This window comes from Microcebus murinus, chromosome 3 (genome assembly GCF_040939455.1).
Source record: "Microcebus murinus isolate Inina chromosome 3, M.murinus_Inina_mat1.0, whole genome shotgun sequence".
Classification (NCBI taxonomy): Eukaryota; Metazoa; Chordata; class Mammalia; order Primates; family Cheirogaleidae; genus Microcebus; species Microcebus murinus.
In genome coordinates, this window is record NC_134106.1 from 26,752,411 (window position 1) to 26,772,026 (window position 19,616).

The 19,616-nt window shown below is 38.2% G+C and overlaps 1 protein-coding gene across 10 annotated transcripts in view; it reads left to right on the forward strand.

Annotated features, from left to right (window-relative positions):
- LTBP1 (latent transforming growth factor beta binding protein 1) overlaps positions 1 to 19,616 on the forward strand; it is a 401,756-nt gene that overhangs the window by 187,491 nt on the left and 194,649 nt on the right. The window lies entirely within an intron of this gene.

A 19,616-nucleotide genomic window follows, 5' to 3' on the forward strand; every position in this document is an offset into this window, starting at 1 on the left:
GAAAATTGAGGCCCAGAGAGGGAAGTGAGTACTTCAAGGTTGCAGTTGGTGCCAAAACTCAGATTCAGACTCAGGCTTCTGACTCCTGTTGCATTGCCAAATGAGATTGTTTTTGTAAGATTTTTATACCTGGAACATTTTTAAAGTGGCCGTCTGTAGGATGATGCTACTATGTGGAGATTTCTAATGCAGTTTGCATGTATAAGAGGGGAATGAATACCAGAGAGGGATTCTGCCCCAGCTGCTGAAATGCAGATGTCTGTTTCTCACTGATCTTTGTTCCCACCCAAATAAGGTGAGGGTGAGAGTCTTTGGGTAACTGAGAAAACCAGAATGACCATACTCAAGGAGCATAGATATGTAAAACAGTATTCCTCAGTCATTGTGTGTCCTCAAGTCCTCAAACTACGGCCTGTGGGCCACATGTGGGTGTTTTTGCCCGTTTTTTTAACTTCAAAATAAGATTATGTGCAGTGTGCATAGGAATTTGTTCATAGTTTTTTTTTAAACTATAGTCTGGCCCTCCAGCGGTCTGAGGGACAGTGAACTGGCCCCCTGTTTAAAAGGGGACCCCCTGGTGTAAACCTTTGTTTAACAAAAGAATGAGTAGATTATGTTATGTAAACTTCAGATAGAGATATGTATGGAATATTCAACCCTGTAATCCAGGGATTAGGAATTGAAAATGCAAGTAGCCATGCAGAAGAAACATCCGCCAGGCACTGAGGCTACTTACCGGCCTCTACAGAAAGGCCTCTACAGAAACTTCTGCAGGGCTTCATAAAGATGGATACCACAGTTTCTGGAATTTACCCAGAGGAAGAATTGAGACAGGGCATCCCAGATGAGCTCCGGTCAGGGAGACTTACTTTTCCCTGGCTAATTTCTGGAGGGGGGTCCTGAGTAACATGTTTTTAGATCATGGAAAGGAAGTAGAGTAATAAAGTACCTATGATTCATTGACATTGTGGTTATCAAAGGAGTCACCTTCTAGCCAGAAAATGGAAGATTTCTTTCCAGTGATTCACATGTATTAACCAGAACACTTAGACTTCCTGGAATTTAAAACATAAACTCAAGTCTCTTGGCAATAACTTTTAAACACTGCAAATCAATGAATCTGCTCCCTCCCAGATCCCTCTCTCCTCTCCCCTTCCCTCTAACCCTGATCCTTGAGATGGATCATAGCATACCTACATGGTAGGTAGCTGTGATGACAAAAAACTTCAAAACGTCTTCAAAATGATACACGGAGTGTACCTTTTTTCTTTTCTACAGTACTGATGCTGTGTTCTCAGTCTACCACACCGTATAATGAAATAGGAAGCACATTTCTTTGGAGAGCTCAGTTAAGGTGAGGTGGAAATATCTGCTGGGCTTCTTTGTCTCATGGCCGGACAAATGCAATGAGATGGGAATGTAGGGGGCTTAGGGTCTGCTTGATCCCAGCCCTGAGTGAGTGCGGAACAAAGCATAGCCTAGTGAGCTGTGGCCATGGTAGTGACAACGACGTTTCATTTGACTCCCTCTCCCCAGCCCTGACTGAGTCCTTGTCTTCACAGGGGAAGCAATGTGCTTGCTGCTGTGGGCCTGCGACTCCAGGGTATCTGTCCTATCATAAACAATGAAAAACATGGGTCCTTCCAGGCTGCAGCTGAATTAATGGTAATAATCGTCCCTCAGAACATGAGTGCTGTAAAGTCAGGGCCCAGCCAGTCCAGCAGCCACTGCCCCAAGCTGTTGAGTTTGAGTTAACAAAAAGCTATCACTTCTTGCACTTCCTGTCTAGCGCCTTTTAAAGGTAACATCAATGCCTCCTCTGCCAGAGAAAGAATTTCTGTCCCTCATTTCTTCCATTTCTTATTCTTTGTGTCCAATTCATTCAACTCTTTAAATAATAAACTGCACTGGTGTGAGTCTGTTTAAAGGCCCTCCATTGACCTACTGAAGCTACTTACTTATCCTGCCTCTTGTATCTATGGGTTGGTCCAGTGTAGGCTTCTCTGACTGGAGAAGTGTGATAATCCTGTGTGATCATCTACAGGATTATTAGAGCTGAAGAATTCCTGGAGTAAAACTGTGGGGAAAGATTTGGTTCTGAGCGAGAAGGAAAGGAAGAGTGTTTACTGAGTACCGTCTGCGTACCCAGCATAGTGTTAGCCATTTTCCCAGGCTGTTTCTCTTCATCCTGAGGACAATGGGTATGTTATTTTCATTTACCGATTAGAAAACTTAGATCTATTAAATTTAAGTAGAATATTCAATCCAGAGTAAAAAAAAAATCCAGTTGTAAAAATAACCATTATGGACAATTTCCATTTCTGTAGCCACACAGAGAAAATTTATTAGGGTCTTGAGGAGACTTGCCCCTTTTAATTGTTGGTAGATGAATAGCAAAACTTGAATTTAATGGAATCCAAGTGCCTTGGAATGATTTGGAGCAGGTCATTCATGTGGTTAGGGCAACATTGCTTCCAAGGGAATGTTTTGATTGATTGTGTCAGCGTCCTTGGGTGGCCCTCTCAAGAGCTTGAATGCCTGTGCAAGTTTTGTTTCCTCTAGCTAGTTTCTAAGCTTTTACAGATGATGTGTCACATCTTCCCTCTATTTTGTTCCTCTAATAATGAATTAATGTAATAAATTAAGTAGTATGGAAATCCAGCAAAAGTGGGTTGATCTAATGTTACTATAAGCTTTCTCAGCTCTATTGAGAATCACTACATGTTATAGATAAGAATACTGTCAACTAGGTGTTTGGCCCTTGTGATCAGTAGCAATTATTTCTGCTTCATTATTAATTGGCCATTGTATTGCTTAATTCAGGGATGGAAAGTAGATTTTATTTTATGTATCAGCTCTGTGGCTGATGAGTAGACTATGTTGAGAAGGATTCAAAGTCTACATCTAGGTCCAGCAAGAGCCATGATAGGTTAGTAATTATTTTTATAGGCAAGGAGAGTGTAGCACCTTCCCTATAGCTGCTGCTCCCATGGGTGCTTTCAGCAGCCCAGTAGTCATGGCAGTGAAGACTTGATCTTTCTGTCCCCTCCTGGTCTTTCCAAAAGTTATTGGAACAATGTCTATGCTTTGGGGATAGCATGGTAGACTTTGAATATTGACCCTGCCATTTATTAATGGTGTGCTTTGAGAAGAATATTCTTTTTTTTTTTTTTTTTTAAAGCTAGTCAAGCGTGGTTGTGGGGGGAGACAATGTTAAATCAGCTTAACAATAACCCACAACCCTCGGACCAACTGAGAAGAATATTCTATGTCTCAAAATCTCAGTTCTTTTCTGTAACTTGGGTATAAGACAATGTCTTCACAGAATTGCTGTAAGGGATCGTTGAGATAATTAATGTACCTGTCAAATAGAAGCCCAACAATTGTTAGTACCTTTCTGTTACATTGAGGTCAAATAGGCAACTTCTTTATTGAGACTTTGTTGTGCTTGCCTTCTGCAAACAAATAAGAATATTTTCATATGGATGAATGGAAAACAGTAATGTTGGCTTTAAAGCACTTAAAATGGATGTTATTATTGCCATCACTTTTATGTACTGAATTATTAGCTGTAAGGAGTTAAATCTTTTAATCCATTAACAAAGAAAGAAAGTAGAAACCTTTCAACAAGTTTATGTTGGGAATATTAAAGAACCTGCATTTTAGACTAAACATTCAGATGATAGCTTTTATTGATGATCAGTCTTAAAAATTATGAATCCTTTGGTTAGTTAATGAATAATCCTTTCTGTAATTCCAGACCGTTCTCATTTAATTATTTATTTATCTCCTATGGCTTTTGAATTGCTTGTTTCTAGTGGAAATGGAGTGACTTGTTAAACATGGGCATGCTTGCTAGCATTCCTTGATAGCTTCACAGAGGCTTGAGAAACATGCTAAAGAACTTACTTGATAGACTTACCCTCTTTGGAATAGAGTGGCAGCCATGGAGAAATAATTTCTGTGTTTTGTCTGGCTCAAAAGAGCAAATTTGGAGGGAGACACTAGTATCATTTTATCTACATTTTGTAGCTGAAGTATTAAATTTAAGGTGCCAGAATAAAGAGTGAAGTTTATCAATTTGTCATGTTTATTTAATAGATTTTCATTTGTTTGTATGTGTGTCAGTAGATTCATATATGATGAATAAGTATAAACGTAGTGGTCAAGCAACATCTTAGAAAATCAAAATTAGTTCTTCCTTAATGATTATTTTTTGTGTTAGCTCTAGGAATTCTGAGTGGATATTGTGACCATAGATCTAATAATTACTTGGAAAATTCTATCAATCTCTGGTTTTTCCTCTTTCCATTGGGTATTGTGCTATGAAAACCAGAATTTTCCATTTTAATTGTAAGAACACTGAACAATTTTATGCTAATGGTGAAAGCAGAAATTTTGTTCTTCCAATAAAGTTTAAGCTTTCCTAATCTAGACTATATTGATTACACACATACTTGACACGTTAGATTCACTATCTTTCATCTGGCTGGCCGTTGATCAGCACATTATCAGCTGGAAGTTCTAGTCATAAATTTCTCAGGGAAATTATGTATAAGCTGTAAGTTTATCCACTTGTTTAGCCTTTCTCCTCCAGTGGTATAAAGGCTTCATATTCAAGGAGGAGATTAATGATAGGATTTTATTATAGTTTCTGACTTTTTTTAAAAAAAGGAAATGAACAACATAAGTGAGCAATTAGTTGAATTTTGTAGGAAGGATTTAGAAGAGACCTGCTAGATATAGACAGGAACCACTGTCATTAGACCCAGGGCCAACAGAAACAGCACAAGTGTATGTTAGAAGCAAAGGCAAGAAGGCTTTGGTAAAGAGTTTAAGAAAGTGCTCCTTTTAGACCTAAGGAATGGGAAGCTTTAGGAGACTTGAAATTGGCACTGGACATTGGAAATATTCCAGTATGCTAAAAAGGATGGAAAGAATACAAGATACGGTCTTAAAAGCATTTTGGATGTAATAGTAAATGGGCTAGGACAATTTGAGGCTTGCCACTAAGGTAGCAGAACTGTTCAATCTTTCAATGACTGTTGCTGTCTTATGGTGGAAAAGCATTGGAAACAGTCTAAAATAGCATGGAATGCTAGTTGAAAACTATCACTTCACTGAAAGCATTATTACTCTACTTATTTTGGTGTCATTTGGCATAACAAATAACATAAAAAACTGTACTGGGAAAAATGCTCCTAACTGACCCACGAATAGCTTCAAAGAGAATTTAACTTTAAATTCTCTGGCCTGTGTCAGAAGGCTGGATAGTTGGCTCCACTGAGGTTCGTTCAAACCTTTGACATTTATTTGGCACCCATTTAGGTCTAAGCAGTTTTCTAGGTATTCATGAGAAGATGTGTATCCTTGAAGCTTGCATGTGGACAATTTCTGTATGATGCATAGCTGTGCAGATATGTGCAGAGAAGCAAATATGTGCTCAAGCCTTTAGGGCATGGAGACCTCACTTAATGGAAGGACATGGAATGGTGGTGGGGCCCCAAAACTGAAGAGTAGGAAGTGGAATTCTTCCAGAATCTATCCAAAAGAATGGCATGTGCATCGGCATGGAGTCAACACTGGGAGTGTGGTATGTTTTGGGAATCACAAGTTGTTTGGTTCCATGGTTGCAATGGACAGCCATAGAAAAGTCCTGTGGGGAAATGAACTGATTGGTCGAGTATATGCATCAGAAAGCCTATTCTTGCTATGTGGTATACAGAGAGCATATTGGAGGAAGGTAGGAAAAGAGATAAGGACAGTATTGAGGCTTCGCTATAGTCTATGAAAGACATAACAGTCTGAACTTGGACAAAGGCACTGGGAAGTGGAGAGAAAGAAAGAAATGGGTGAGACACGGAAGAGAGAAAGCAGTAGAACTTGGTCATCATTGCTATCAACTTATGGGACAGGGAAGAATCTAGGCTCTAATGTTTATGGCTCATAAAGAGTATTCTTTAAAATTTAATGGATTACAGGACCATAAAAACTTAATACCTAGAAGGAAATTGTATCTATCATTTTACCAATTAGAAAACGAGTTCCAGAGAGCTGAATTGAATTGCTTGAGGTCATTTAGCTGCCTGATGCAGACCTACAACTGGAACTGAGATTTCTTGGCTCCTAATACAGGTATCTTCTGACACATTAGACTTTAAACTTTGTACAGTAAAAATCTCTGTAGAAAAGGTGATTTTATTCCATACAGGATTTTTAAAAAATTATTGTAATTGTTATTTTAGCAGGCTGAGTCTCTTTCTTGGTAAAAGTAATGGACTAGAAAATGTGACTCATATGGTCAAGATTGCTTAACTGCATCAGTTCCATGAAGAGATGTAATAGAATTTTGTAAGTGAACTAGTAAAAATGCTTTTCTCCAAATGGCTTGTGAGAATATGTACTTGAAAATGGCTAAGTTTCAAGCTTTGTTGGTCTCAAGCCTACTAGTAAATATAAAAGGTGTAAAATACCTTTTTCTTTCCCCATTAGCTTTTCAAGTTACTAGTTCAGTTTCAGAAATTACCTCTTCCACAACAGCCAACTCTAAAAGCAGATGCACATCCTTCTATGAGTAATATATGCTCTTTTCCCATATTGTTTGGAAGGGATCTATAATAAATTATGAAATTTTATGTTGAAATCAATTTCCTAAATTTTTTAGTTTGTAAGAGTTAGAGAAATGATTGAAGCTTGTGAAAATATTTCATTTTATATCAGTAAAAGAATCATTGTATGCTATATTTTAATTCTGAATTAAAGCATCCTTATATAGTTGTCTTAACTTCAATGTCTAGCCATAAAAGGGAAAGAGAAAGAGAGAAACAGAAGGAATACTAAGGAAAAGTTTCTGAAATTCTTCTTTGTATACCCAAGTAGTTTCTCTGATAATATTTGGTTTATTTAGGAGAGTTGCCAGAAGGATTTGGAAATTTTTCTAGTCCTGACTAATGATAGTAGTTTTAATTTACTTTTCTTCCATGTCTCTGATTCTTATCCTGTACAAAATCTAGACCTCCAATTGTTTTATTGTGGTAACTGAGTGTTAGCGTATATACTAGGATGTTTCAAAAGTCAGCTTAGTCTAAGTCTGAGCTACATCTCAAGAGAGTTAATTAGAAACATACTCATGGGCCAATACTGAGGATTAGAAGGAATTATCTTCAGGAAGTCAGTTTTGATACATATTGTCTTGATTTAATGGAATGTTCCAGATTGAGGAAGTATATATGGAGCCCTGAGGAATGAATAGGCATATTTTAATAACCCAAACTTGACATATCGAGTTACTTAAGCTAAATGGAAGTAGACATCTTGGCTCATCCCATCAGTTAGTAATGAATCACGTGGCTCTGAATAGCTTTAGCATTTGACTCTGGAACGTTCTGCTATGTGATTTTAAGCAGTGCACAGTAGAAGCTCTAAAATTACCTCCACGTAACTGACTTTCCAAATTAACCAATACCCTCTACTCCCTTTTAAAAATACAGTGATACCCACAGTGTGCTGAGTATTCCTAGCTGATGGCTACCCCTGGGTTTACCCCACACATTACACCTCCCAGGGCTGAGTTTTTGTCCTATCAAGAGTCAGTTCTTTTTTTTTTTTTTCCTGACTTGATATTATTTAATTAACTGTTATGTAAACTGATAAAAAAAATGAGTACAAAAAACTTGTTTTCTTAAAAATTAAAATGAATAATTTGGAAACTCAATAAAAGTGAATCATTAATACTGACAGCTGATTTAGGGTTAGGCAATACAATGTTAAAACTTTGGAAAGCGAATCATAAAAACTAGGAATTTGGCATTCAGATGTCTTCCCAATTAAAAAAATGTTTGTAAAATGTTCATTTAGTCATTCAAGAAAACATTTATTATTAGGTACCTACCATGGGGTAAAAGCATTTTGCTAAGCTCTGGGCATGAGCAGCTGAAAAAGGCAAGGTCCCAAAGAAGATTTCTTTCCTCGTGCAACTCATGGCCTTTTGGAGGAGTCAGACATGGACCCAGACCATTATAGTCCAGTTCTGTTTGTGCTGTACACATGCATTTGTTGCTTTGAGAGTAAGTGGCAGGGAGTGGGAGCTACCAGCTTTGCCCTGACTTCATTCAGGAAAGGCCTTAGTGAGGAGGTAGTGCTTAAGCGGAGGAAGCTTGGGTTGGGTAGTGAAGTGTGTGGGGGGTGGGGAGAGGAAGAGGAAAGAGACTGCGTAGGGCCACAGGTGTGTATGGGAGCAGTGAGTGGCCAGAAGAGACCAAATGTTGGGTGTGGCTGGAACTGCAGAACATGTGACAGCAATAGCAGTAGGGAAGACTGGGCAGGTATCAGGAAGAGCCTTTCTGCCATGAGTGTGGGCTAGATTTCTTCCACTGGTGGTAGGGAATCTCTGAAATTGTCAGACAGGAAGTTGGTGTGCTTGGCTTTTAGCTCAAGTGACTCTGTCTCTGAAGGTGTGATCCAGTTGGAAATTACTTGGGAACCTATTTGCTCTCCATCTGAATTTGTGACAATATCTGTAAGTCATTTTCTATTTCCTATTAGACATTCTCATCACTCTGTGCATACAAGCACAGAGAATGGGTGCTGTGTAAGATAAGCAGGCTGAATTAAAATTTTTTTTATCTAATAGGTTGTGAAATGATATTTATGATGCAGTCTTACATATTTCTAATATTTTATATTTGTGAAGAGCCATTCTTTGACCTCTGACTTCAGTTTCTTCAACTAAGGCCTGTAGATCTAAAGGCAGAAAAAATGGAAAATCAGTTATTTTCTTATTAACTGAAGTAGAAATCAGTATCTAAATCATGGAAACAATTCTCAGTTATTCAGCCCATTTTCATTCTGAGCACTTTAGGCAATCTCTATCTAGACTTTGTCTGTATCCTCTAATTTACATGTAAAACTTTGAAACCCATCGGTGTTTGGAATGGTGTACCACCAGTCTAGAGAGGCCTCTAAAGCCAGTTTTCCCTGGGCATTTTTGCATGAGATTTAAAGGCCACAATTAGCCTGGGCTTCTTAGCATGTAAAAAAGGCATCAGGAGCCTGTTTTCCTTCCTAAGGGTTTTCCAGTTGAGGTGTCTAGAAAGATCTGAGGCTGAGCTTCTTGAATGTCTATCCCTCCAGCAGCTACACTATTCCATATCCTTTAGGGTGTGGATACTTCCCTAATTGTGGTGATTTTGACACCTAGCGCTGCATCCCAGCCTCACCTACCTAAGTGCTGCACGTGATGGCTTGCTACTCAGAAGGGAGGATGGAAAGGGATCCCTGCCCTTTAAAAGAAAGAAAAGACCAGGATAGAAAAATAGGCTTGGCCGTGGCAGCATAGTTGTGAGGGAGCCATGGGAAAGTAATGATCCATGGACGGTGGGAATAGAAAAGAAGCTGTAGACGGGCCATGCAGATTTTGTTTATAGTAGTGGTTCCCAAACATTGTCTACCCAGAATTTATTCCTTTTGGCATCTGACTGAATTTTACAGACCCCATTTCATTTTATTGCCCAGTGTGTTTCTTCTTTCATGTCCCATGGGGAAAGTTTCTCTGCTTTTGTGTTAGTCCTAGAAGGTCTCTGTGCTCTTTTTCACCCTGCATTCTTCCTCTGTTCTTCCATGCCTGACTCCACCCTGACTGTCGGATTTTATTTCTCTTTTCCACCACTTTATGTCTCTCTCCCCCTTTGAAGCCTTCTGTTCAAAATAACTGCTTATCTTTTTTTTTTTAAAGGGAAAGGACGTTTGGTTTAATAACTAATATTAAGATATTTAGATAAATTTGATTCAAAATTAGTTATAATCCATATGTATACAAATCTGGGTAAAAACTCCAGATGGAATGAGTTAAATAAATCAACCGAGAAAGAGAAGAAAATAATCCAAAACATTAGCATGAAGTTAGGTTACTTATCAAATACTTGGAGGGGTAATGGCTTTTTAAGGATTGAAATAATAGAATGTATTATAGAAACAAGAACTTATAAACTTAGTCATATAAAAACAACAAAATAAAAATTGTGTATCCAAGACAAACTAAAATGAACAGGAAGTAGATTGACAAAGATATCCTCATCATTAGGACAAATAAGATCTTAAAGCCCATTATCTATAAAAACCATCATGAAAGTAATTAAAAAATCTTTAAGACTCTAAAAGATAGGTTAAAACATATGGATAAAAAGATAGCTCAAACAATGAGAAATAAAACCAGTAAACAAGTATGTGGGAAAATGTTCAAAAATCTTACTGAGTGCCTACTATGTGTGAGGCATGCTGGAGAAATAAGTATGATCAATATTTTAAAATAATAGAATATTGAGAAGCTATAAACAATCTTTAGTAAAGACATGTAAAATTAACATTGTGATAATGCAATCAGATTTTAAGAAAATGTTTATAGCTCAGACGTTATCTTGTAACTAGTAAATTAATAAAAAGATTTAAAAATAAAATCCAATTGTTACCAGATGTGAGTTTGATATGCCAATATACTGCTATCGATGTTATGAATTGGCATACTCTTTTTGGAAGATTCATCTATCGTTATACTGAGAAATTCAATAGCTCCGCACTCAGTTCTGGGAAGAGTAGTGAATGAAACAGCGTGAAGTATATTGCACGACCTAACTCTATATCCCATTTGTTGCTGATATGCTGTCTTGGCTTCACATTTTTTTATGTTCCCATTGTGCCCTGCCATAATAATCATGAAGTTGATGATGATGGCAAACATTTACTGAGTGCTGTCTGTATGCTGAGTTCTAAAGGCTTTGCATATATGAGCTCATTCAAGCCAAACAACGACTACTTGAAGCCAGATACAATTATTAGTCTCAGGTGAAGAAATGGGGCAAAAAAAAAAAAAAAAGTTAAGTAACTTGGCCAAGGTCCTACCACTAATGATGAAATTGGGATTCAAAGTCCTGGCAGTCTGATTCCAGGCTCTTGCTCATAATGTCCATGCTCTGTGTCCTCATCATGATGGGACAGTTCCTTTAGTGTAATTGACCTATATATCTTTTTCTAGTTCACTGTATCTCCTAGCATATTACCTAGTGCATACTAAGCAATCAGGAAATATTAGTCGAATGTGTCAGAAAGTCATTGCTGAAAAGGATAAAACTATATGCTTGAGGATGTTCTGATGTTCCTTTTATGGCTTTTAATAGTTGCAGCTGTTAACTGTTATAGATAAAGCTGTAATAGAAACATTACATTACAGCTTTATCTGCAATAGTTAAAAAGAAATGCAATCTAGATAGACAATAGAGGAATGCCTATGAATATTATGTAGCTGCTAAGAATATCAGTGATTACGGCTCTGTAGCAATATGTAGTACGTAACAGTATGTAGGCCATGTAGTGATAACATAAGACAAATGTAAACTGTAGTGATTATAACTGTAACCTGGACTAGCTTGTGGGTATAGATGAATGATAATAAACCAAATTATGCTAGCCTAAAGCCCTTGCTTGCTTAACTTCATCTTCTCTGCACCCCACCCCCAGGTATTTCTGAGGAGCCCAAGGGGTGCTTCCTGCCCCACAACACATAGCATCTGCCCAGGTCTTCTGTTAAGACCCTCTTGGGTCCACTGCAGATGGAGTCCCATGGGAGCCTTACCACTGCCCCATGGAAGATCCCCGCCCCAGAGCACGGGGTCTGTGCCCTTCTTGCCATCGCTTCATATTCCCTTGACATGCCTGAGAAGTGCTTGATAATCCACACTGCTGAGAGAGTAACGCGTTCTCCAATCCTACTCCCGGGCTCCAGAGCAATGCTGCTTGTGCCCAGAGTCTCACGGAGACTGTGAGATTACCCAAGTGCCAAGAGGGCAGGGATTTTTGTCTCTCTTTTATGGATGTTTGCCAAGTGTTCGGACGGTGCCTGGCCCATGGTCAACAGAAAATAAATAGTCGCCGAATGACTGAACACTTTTTGAGCTTCTTGCCTTCACTTCTCACCTCACTGGAACCCTGAGGGACAGGTGATAGACCAGCAGTATGCACTAGAATGTTCTTCAGTTACGGGAGTGTTCCATATGTATGGTCTTCAACAAACACTGTTCCCTTTTTGTTCCATTATTCTTGACTCTACTCTTGTTCTTCCTCCAGTGCCTGTGGCCCAGAAAACTCTTTTGTCCTTCTGCTTTTTTATTAAAAGTCCAGAAGTGGACTGACTTGCAGCTTTTGATCCCTGGGAAGGATCCTGAGTCTACTTCATGTACAACTGGCCAAACTGTCAGTCTCAGCTCAAGCTCCATTGCAGCAGCCCATTACTAGTTACAAAAAACGTCTCTGCCTATGAAAGGGTCTGCAAAGGGCTGGGCACAGACTGTGTGCTGAGGTCTGTGGAACACAGCCCCCTCTATTAGAGGAGGTGTGTGGGAAAGAGCCCCTAAACAGGATTTAGGAAACCTGGGTCTCGTATTGTAAGCACACACGATCTCTGTACCTCACTCCTTTACTGTGGACTAAGGTGGTTGAATCAGATGGGTTAACAGGTCCCTTTTAGCATCTCTGTGAAAACTGTAGCACTGTATGGACGTAGATTGAAAACTCCTTCTCTAGTGTATGCTAAAGTTATGTCAGAAAAAAAGGAGGTGTTAAAAGAGGTGTAGATGCATGCTGCATTTCTCCCATGTGGAATCTTTAGGGCATTAAAATTTAATTAATGCCAATTTTTTTTTTTGTTGAACTCCTGTCTGTAAAATGTTGTGCTATGAAGTATGGGATGCAGAGATTAAAATATCATGGCTTCTTTGCTGTATATTCAAAATATAATAGAGGAATAAAATAATGAGAATACACGGAAAATGGGTACATGTTACAGAAATCATGTTAGATGTTACCCCCTGCCTCATTTGCAAATATCTCCAGGGTTCCTTCTTACTATGTAGTATCCTCTTTTTTTCTTTGAAAGATAGTTTCTTTTTTTGGAGGCTATGTTTGGACCAGACTTTAAAGGCTACAAGAATTTGGACTGGCTGTGATGTCAGAAGGTTTTATTGCAGTTTTGTGCTCTTAAGTTAAATATGTGTGTTGAGATTTTTGACTTAGTAAATATTTAGAAATTCTAGATTTAGGTTCATCTCAAGTCCTTTTCTGAGACTCAAGAATAAATAGATAATCAGCAGATATTAATGAGCTTAATGAGGGTATGGGCTTACTCTCTGGAGGCAACCCAGCAGATAGAGTTTACAAATTATAGTGATAGTGGTTAAAACAAATTTTAAAAGGTTTTTAAGTTTATTTTTAATATTATTGTATATAGTCTAGGCCTAAATGGTGGTACTTGGCTTTTGAGAAAGCATTTTGCAGTGATGTCAAAGAAAATGCCAAGCTACAATGACTGAAATGGCAATATGTCCCTTCGATAGTTGCAGTGATACCACGTAAAAGGTGGGTAAGGATGAAGCGTGTCATTGTTTTTATGAAGCCCATTTCACTGCCCACTAATGTGCAGCATTATCCTTTCCCTAAGTGAAGTCAACTTTTTATACATCCATGAGCAATTTTATTAACTACTTTTGTCGGTAAGTGTGAAAGTTACATTTGAATCAGTGTCCGAGTATGCATTAAAAATCAAAATAAAGCACACCACTCAACCGATTAACTCCGGTTCCTTCTACATAGTTTGCACAAGGCTGGATAAATGTTTGCCCTTATTTTAACAGTTAAATCCTGCCATGAGGAAATCTGAATTTTACTCTATTTACTAACCTGGTTGGAGTTTGAGAACCAGAATATCAGGGATGGAAAAAACCCTGTGGATTGTAGCACCCAGCCACCAAAAATGCATTTTGCAGACAAGGACACTGTAATCTACAAAGTGATTTTTGAGGTTTTTGAAGATTATTACTAAAGGAGGCCCCAAATTCAAGGTGTCTGAAATTTGTGTATTTACTATCTCTACAGCCTGCAGATATTGCTAAGTTTTTCTTAGGGGTAAAAGAGCATTGATGTTTGGGAATTATTTGGAAATAGCCACAATGACAGCATCTTCGAGGAATGGCATGAAGTGGAATTTTGTGATATGGTTGATATATGGAGCTTCTTAGGTTATGCAAAGTGTTAAGATCATGTTAGATGGGCAGTAGGAATGGTGAGATTGTTGCTAAATGAGCAGAAAGCCATAAACAAAGTTGAGATGATGAATGGCTTCATCCCAAATTGGAAGCTCTGCTGTGTGTGATAGGACTTCATATCTCCTGGATTATAAACAGAATGTCTGTATTGAAGCATTTACTAATGTCCAACAGCATTAAAAATTAATGGTATACTTGGAATTGTTGTTTGCATTAAGGTTGATATTTTTGCACTTGTCAAAGCTGCATTTACTTTAACATTAGCCTAATGTACTTAGTATTTGATAGGTGGGGGTGCAATGAAAGTGGTCTTATTAATTTTCAAAGCAGGTAAAGAGAATGCCCTATTTGATCAGGTGAACTAAAACCAATGGCTAAAAATAGTTGTTAAAATCAATGATGCTTGTATGGTATCTCATCATCATGTTGGGTCATGATGATAATAGTCTTGGAGTTCTGAGGTGGGTGCTATGAAGGAACTTCCTTTTAATAACATCCCTCCTCTCCTAACATTTTTGCAGGTACTAGAGCATTCCTACATCCTACAGCATATTTTAATTTGCTTTTTAAAAATGTAACCTCTCCATCTAGAGTTTAAAACTGCCTGGCTACTATGAATATTTGTGAAATCTCTTAGTTCTTGTAAAATACAAATTAGAAAATGATCTTATTACAAAGCAATGAAACTATAATGTGTGCATTTTCCCATCTGATGTCTAAAAATGCACATATCCTTCAAAAAAGTCATAGAGCTGCTCACTTGTGGGAGAGTGTGGTGGGTGGTACATTTCCAACTGTCTAAGCATTCTCTTTGCCCCCAGATCTCTTTGGAGCTCTATTTTTTCTTTTGCTTGTCCTACAGAGAATACTAGTCTTGTCTCTCACTTGTATAAAACATAAAAATAAAATCCTCTTACCTTCAGAATGATTATATACTTAATGAACTTTAAAACTTTCAGATATTTAATATGAACTTGGCTAAACAGTTATATAAAAATGTAAAATAAGGTTAGGAACTAAAAGCCAAATTTACAGTGCACATTTAACATGCATAAGTGGAGGATCCTACTGCTTTCTGTGTCCTTGTTCTTTGTTTTTCACTGGGTCTGTCTCCTGTGATTCAGATGTGCCTTAGTCCTAAGTGTTACCTGATTTTTTTTTCCTTCCTGTTTTACTATATCTACTTTTATGGACAGCCTGTCCTTGTGGACACAAATAGGAATCTAGTGCTTGTCTGTCTCTGCAACCCAACTTGTCTCCTCTTCGTCTAACCTCCTACACTGCAGCCACATCAGCCTCCTTTGAGTTTCTGGGCCTTTCTAAACCACTTCACCCCAAGATCTTAGCTCATGTTGTTGGTTCTTCTGTAAATGCTCTTTTGCCAACTTTTCTCATCACTGGATTCTTCTCTTTTTAGGTTTAGCTTAAATGTGTTCACCTCCTTGGACAGGTTGTTCCAGGCCATCCTATCTCATATGTGTTTTTGACCAAGTCTCTGAGTTGGTGTAAGTAAGCAGACAATCAAGAATTGATAGTAGGCAATTTTAGAGCACCACGATTATAAATCTCTGTATTCCATAAGGAGAAAACCAGTCTACATGCTTCTTTCCTTGGTCATGTGTAGGGCTAGGTCTTTCTCTAGAAGAAAAGAAACTATCTTCTTGGATTCCAGCTCCTTTTGTTTTGCTCCAGTGACACATGCTAAATTAAGAGGCATGCATATAGTTTCTTGTTTAGAGCAACATAGGTTCTTAAAGTGAGCAGTGGTTTGCTGTAGCATTTAATTACTATATAACATATTTGTTACCTGGGAGCTTTCAACAGCCACAGTATTAACCCACTGTCTGGCTGAAAAGGGAGAGAAAGCAAGCGTTAACTTTCATTTTCTAAAAATTTTACTCTTCCCTCTCCCTCTTCTCTAAGGGTTATCAGCAAAAATGCTAAAAGCCTTTAAGGGAACATTAGTCTTCTCATCGGAGACAAGAAGGAAAGTTTAAGTAGCTATTCAAATCAAAATCATCTGTGCATGTTCTGTGAATTGACAGATATAGGTTTTCCTTCACATGGAGGTTTGTTTTCCCTGTTCTGCCTTAGCCACAATAACTTGAAACGGTCTGTCTGCTGGCACAGAGAGCCAGAGGGTGGGTGGAGCGGCCAGGATACCGCTGCAGGAAGGTCAAGAACATTCTCAGAGTGCCTTTTGGGAACAAGCAGCTGAAGAATTTTTATAGTCAGCTAAGATAACAGGAAAGAAAGAGGTAGAGTCTACCTTTTTATGGTACACATCTTTAGAAAACCCAGCTTGCCCATATTTATATACAAGTCATTAGTATTTGTTCCTCTAAACCAGGTTCCAGTTTGTGGTACAAGATGTGAATATTATCCGATCAGCCCAGTTTGAATATTTTTTGAATATTGCGAGTTGTTTTACAGACAAAAGTGAATGGTGGAACCCAGCTGAAATGTTTGACATATTTAAAACCTCCAACTTCTTACCCAGCATGGCTCCTTTTACTCATTTTGACCTTTTATAGTGGTGCCATGAGATACTTTGAATGGTTGTCACGCAATTACACTTTCTGGAATGACAGGCCGAAGGCCCATGTACCTCCTGTTATTTGCAGTCGTTCCAGGGTGACACGTGATGCAATGTGGTGAATTATGGCAACGGCCAGCAAAATGTCAAGCTGACGAGCTTACAGAATGTCTCAGCAGCATCCTATGTTACATCTTCTAGTTATATTTTCTAAAATATATGTGCCATGGCTAGACGTAGAACCAGTATACCACAAGCATCTCAGTCAACCTTAAAGATAACTTATTCCTTTTCCTCTTTATGCTCTGAGGTTTCATAGAACTCTGCCAGCACAGACGATGCATCACTAGGTGGTATTTTGAGAGTGGTATGAACTTTTGAAACAGAAAGAAACTATTCATAGTTAAATCCTGAAGTTTGTACCTTGATTTGAAATTTGTTTTCTTTGATTTAGGTATAAAAAGATTATCTGCACAAAGAGTTCAACATGTACTTCTCCAGCTGAGAAGTACATGTTGTCATTTAGATTTTAGAAAATGCTGGAACAGGAGAATAGATACTTTATTTTTTGTTCATAAAGGGTTATAAATAATGGACTTTTATTGGTTGAAATAAGTCAAGCAGAAACCGTTTCCTTAATAACCAGAGAGACGCAGGGTAATTGGAGTTAAGGGATTATTGCTATATCCACTGATGCTAGTACAATCCTTGAAGCAATTGTATGGAATTTATCTTGGGGGTTTAAAGGTAGATTTAAGCAATCTACCTTTCTAAGTTCATGTTAGATTTCAAAGTCTGCTATCGATACTGGAAATAGCTAATAAAAGTCAATTTGTTAATGTGTCTTTGTACAAAAAGATGGCTCATACAATTTAAACGAAGTTATTCTAGTATAGATTATAGGTAGTCCTCACTTTGCATCTTAATAATCAATGGAAAAATTATGAGTTCTATGACCTTTAAAAATGTTTGCCAAAACATTAAAAAATGTTTAGTACAGGTTATAACTATATAGGAAAAATAATATGGCTAATAATGCAGCTAATATTTAGTACTTTGGAATTTAAAATGTTAGAAATGTTGAGAATTAAAGTATTTTATTTTTTTGAGTAAAACTAACCAGAAATAATTTGAACATGTTTGCTTTTTTTTATTGCATAATATAAGATATAGAGTATTTTTTCTTTCATTTAGTGAACTGTCATACTCCTTTTCTTTTATTTCAGCATATTATGGGGGTACAAATGTTAAGGTTACGTATATTGCCCATGTCCCCCTTCCCCCCTTGGGTCAGAGCTTCAAGCGTGACCATCCCCCAAACGTTGCACATCTCACTCATTATGTTTGTATATACCCATCCCCTTCTCCCTCCAACCCACTCGACACCCGATAAATGTTATTAGTTGTGAGATATCTGATCTGTGTTTTTAGTTATCATGTGTTATTTAATTTCTCCATTTAGCTCTTAAATTTTTGAAGGGCAAAGACTGAATCTTCTTTGCTACCTAGAATGGTATTTGACCAAGTGGTAGGCATAAATATGTTCCTTCCTTCCAGACTCTGAGCTACAGGCTCAGGGTAAACCATGACAAGTTAAATTCCTAGACCACACAGAGCTCTGGTTGAGTGAGGGACACAGAGAAGTAGTCAGACAACTGTCAGGCAGTACGATATGTGGAGTGATGGGTCGTGAGCGAGATTGCATGGAAGCACAGAGGAAAAGCTTCGAGCCTAGAGGAGGGGCAACTGAGAATGCTTCTAGAAGAAGCGAGGTTCAGACAGAGTCTGAAAGATAAGTAGGAATCAGGTAGTTGAAGGGGGCCAGATGGAAAGAGCATTCCAGGCAGAGGATTAGTGTGGATAAAGCTGTTGAGGGGTGAGAGGGCAATGCATGCTGAGGATCTGGATCAAGTTCCGTGTAGCTGTACTGTGGAGAAGGAGGTGAGATCCATGAGTGGTGAGGCTGCAGTGGCGTCCTGTAATGGCAAAGAAGTGGCCGTCTTTGGTGAAAGTTTCAAAAGGAGGACCTCCAGGTGTGAATGTTTAAGTAGGTTGGAAACGGGGAAGTGGCACCCAGGTTTTTGGTGAAGGATTACTGAATGGATGAAAGTATTGGGGGGAAGATGGACATTTGAAGTTTGAGATGCCTGTGGACTATCTCCATGGCAACATATAGTAGTAGATAGTTTGTACTATCTCCATGGCAATATATAGTAGTAGATAGTTTGAAGCTCAGCTGAAAGCTTTGGCCAGGAAATATAAATTTGGGTGACATTAGCATATGACAGGATGAAGTCATAGAAGACGAGTGTGTAGAGTTAGTGAAGAAGAAAATTTCAAATCTTAAAGCACATCAGTATTTAAAGGACAAGTGGAGAAAGCAGAGTCTGTAAAGCATATTAAGCAGGAAGAGGCAAGCAGGAAGTAGCAAAAAGGATGAGTGAGATATCATGGAAACCAGGGGAACACTGAAATCTGTCCACTGGATTTAGCAACCTACAGCCCATTGATGACCTTCGTAATAGCAGCCTCGTACAGAAGAGGGACTGGGAAAGGGAAAACATAAACTGGCCCAACATATATTGGTAGTGTGTTGAGAAATGAACAGACAGTGCTTTTGGAAAGTTTGGTTATGGATGAATGGATTTAAAGAGGGTAGAAGCTGGAAGGACATGGAGTTGAAGGGCTTTTATTATATTTCTTAAGCCAGTGGAAATCTGATGACATTTAAACGCTGATAGGAAGAATTCATTAGTGATAAAGAGGTTGACCGTAAGCTGAATTTAGCCATAGTTAAAAACCTCCTCTTAAAACTCTTCACCCAACACGTCCTCTTATCTTTTGGTATTTGAAATAAGTTAATTCCTAACTAATTTTAGGATTTACTGACGTCTTGGTACCCCAATGAGATTGCAAATTCCTATAAAGTGTGATTTAAACTATTCTATTTTCTTGTTCTGGATAGCACTTAGTTCAGTGTCTTACATAGA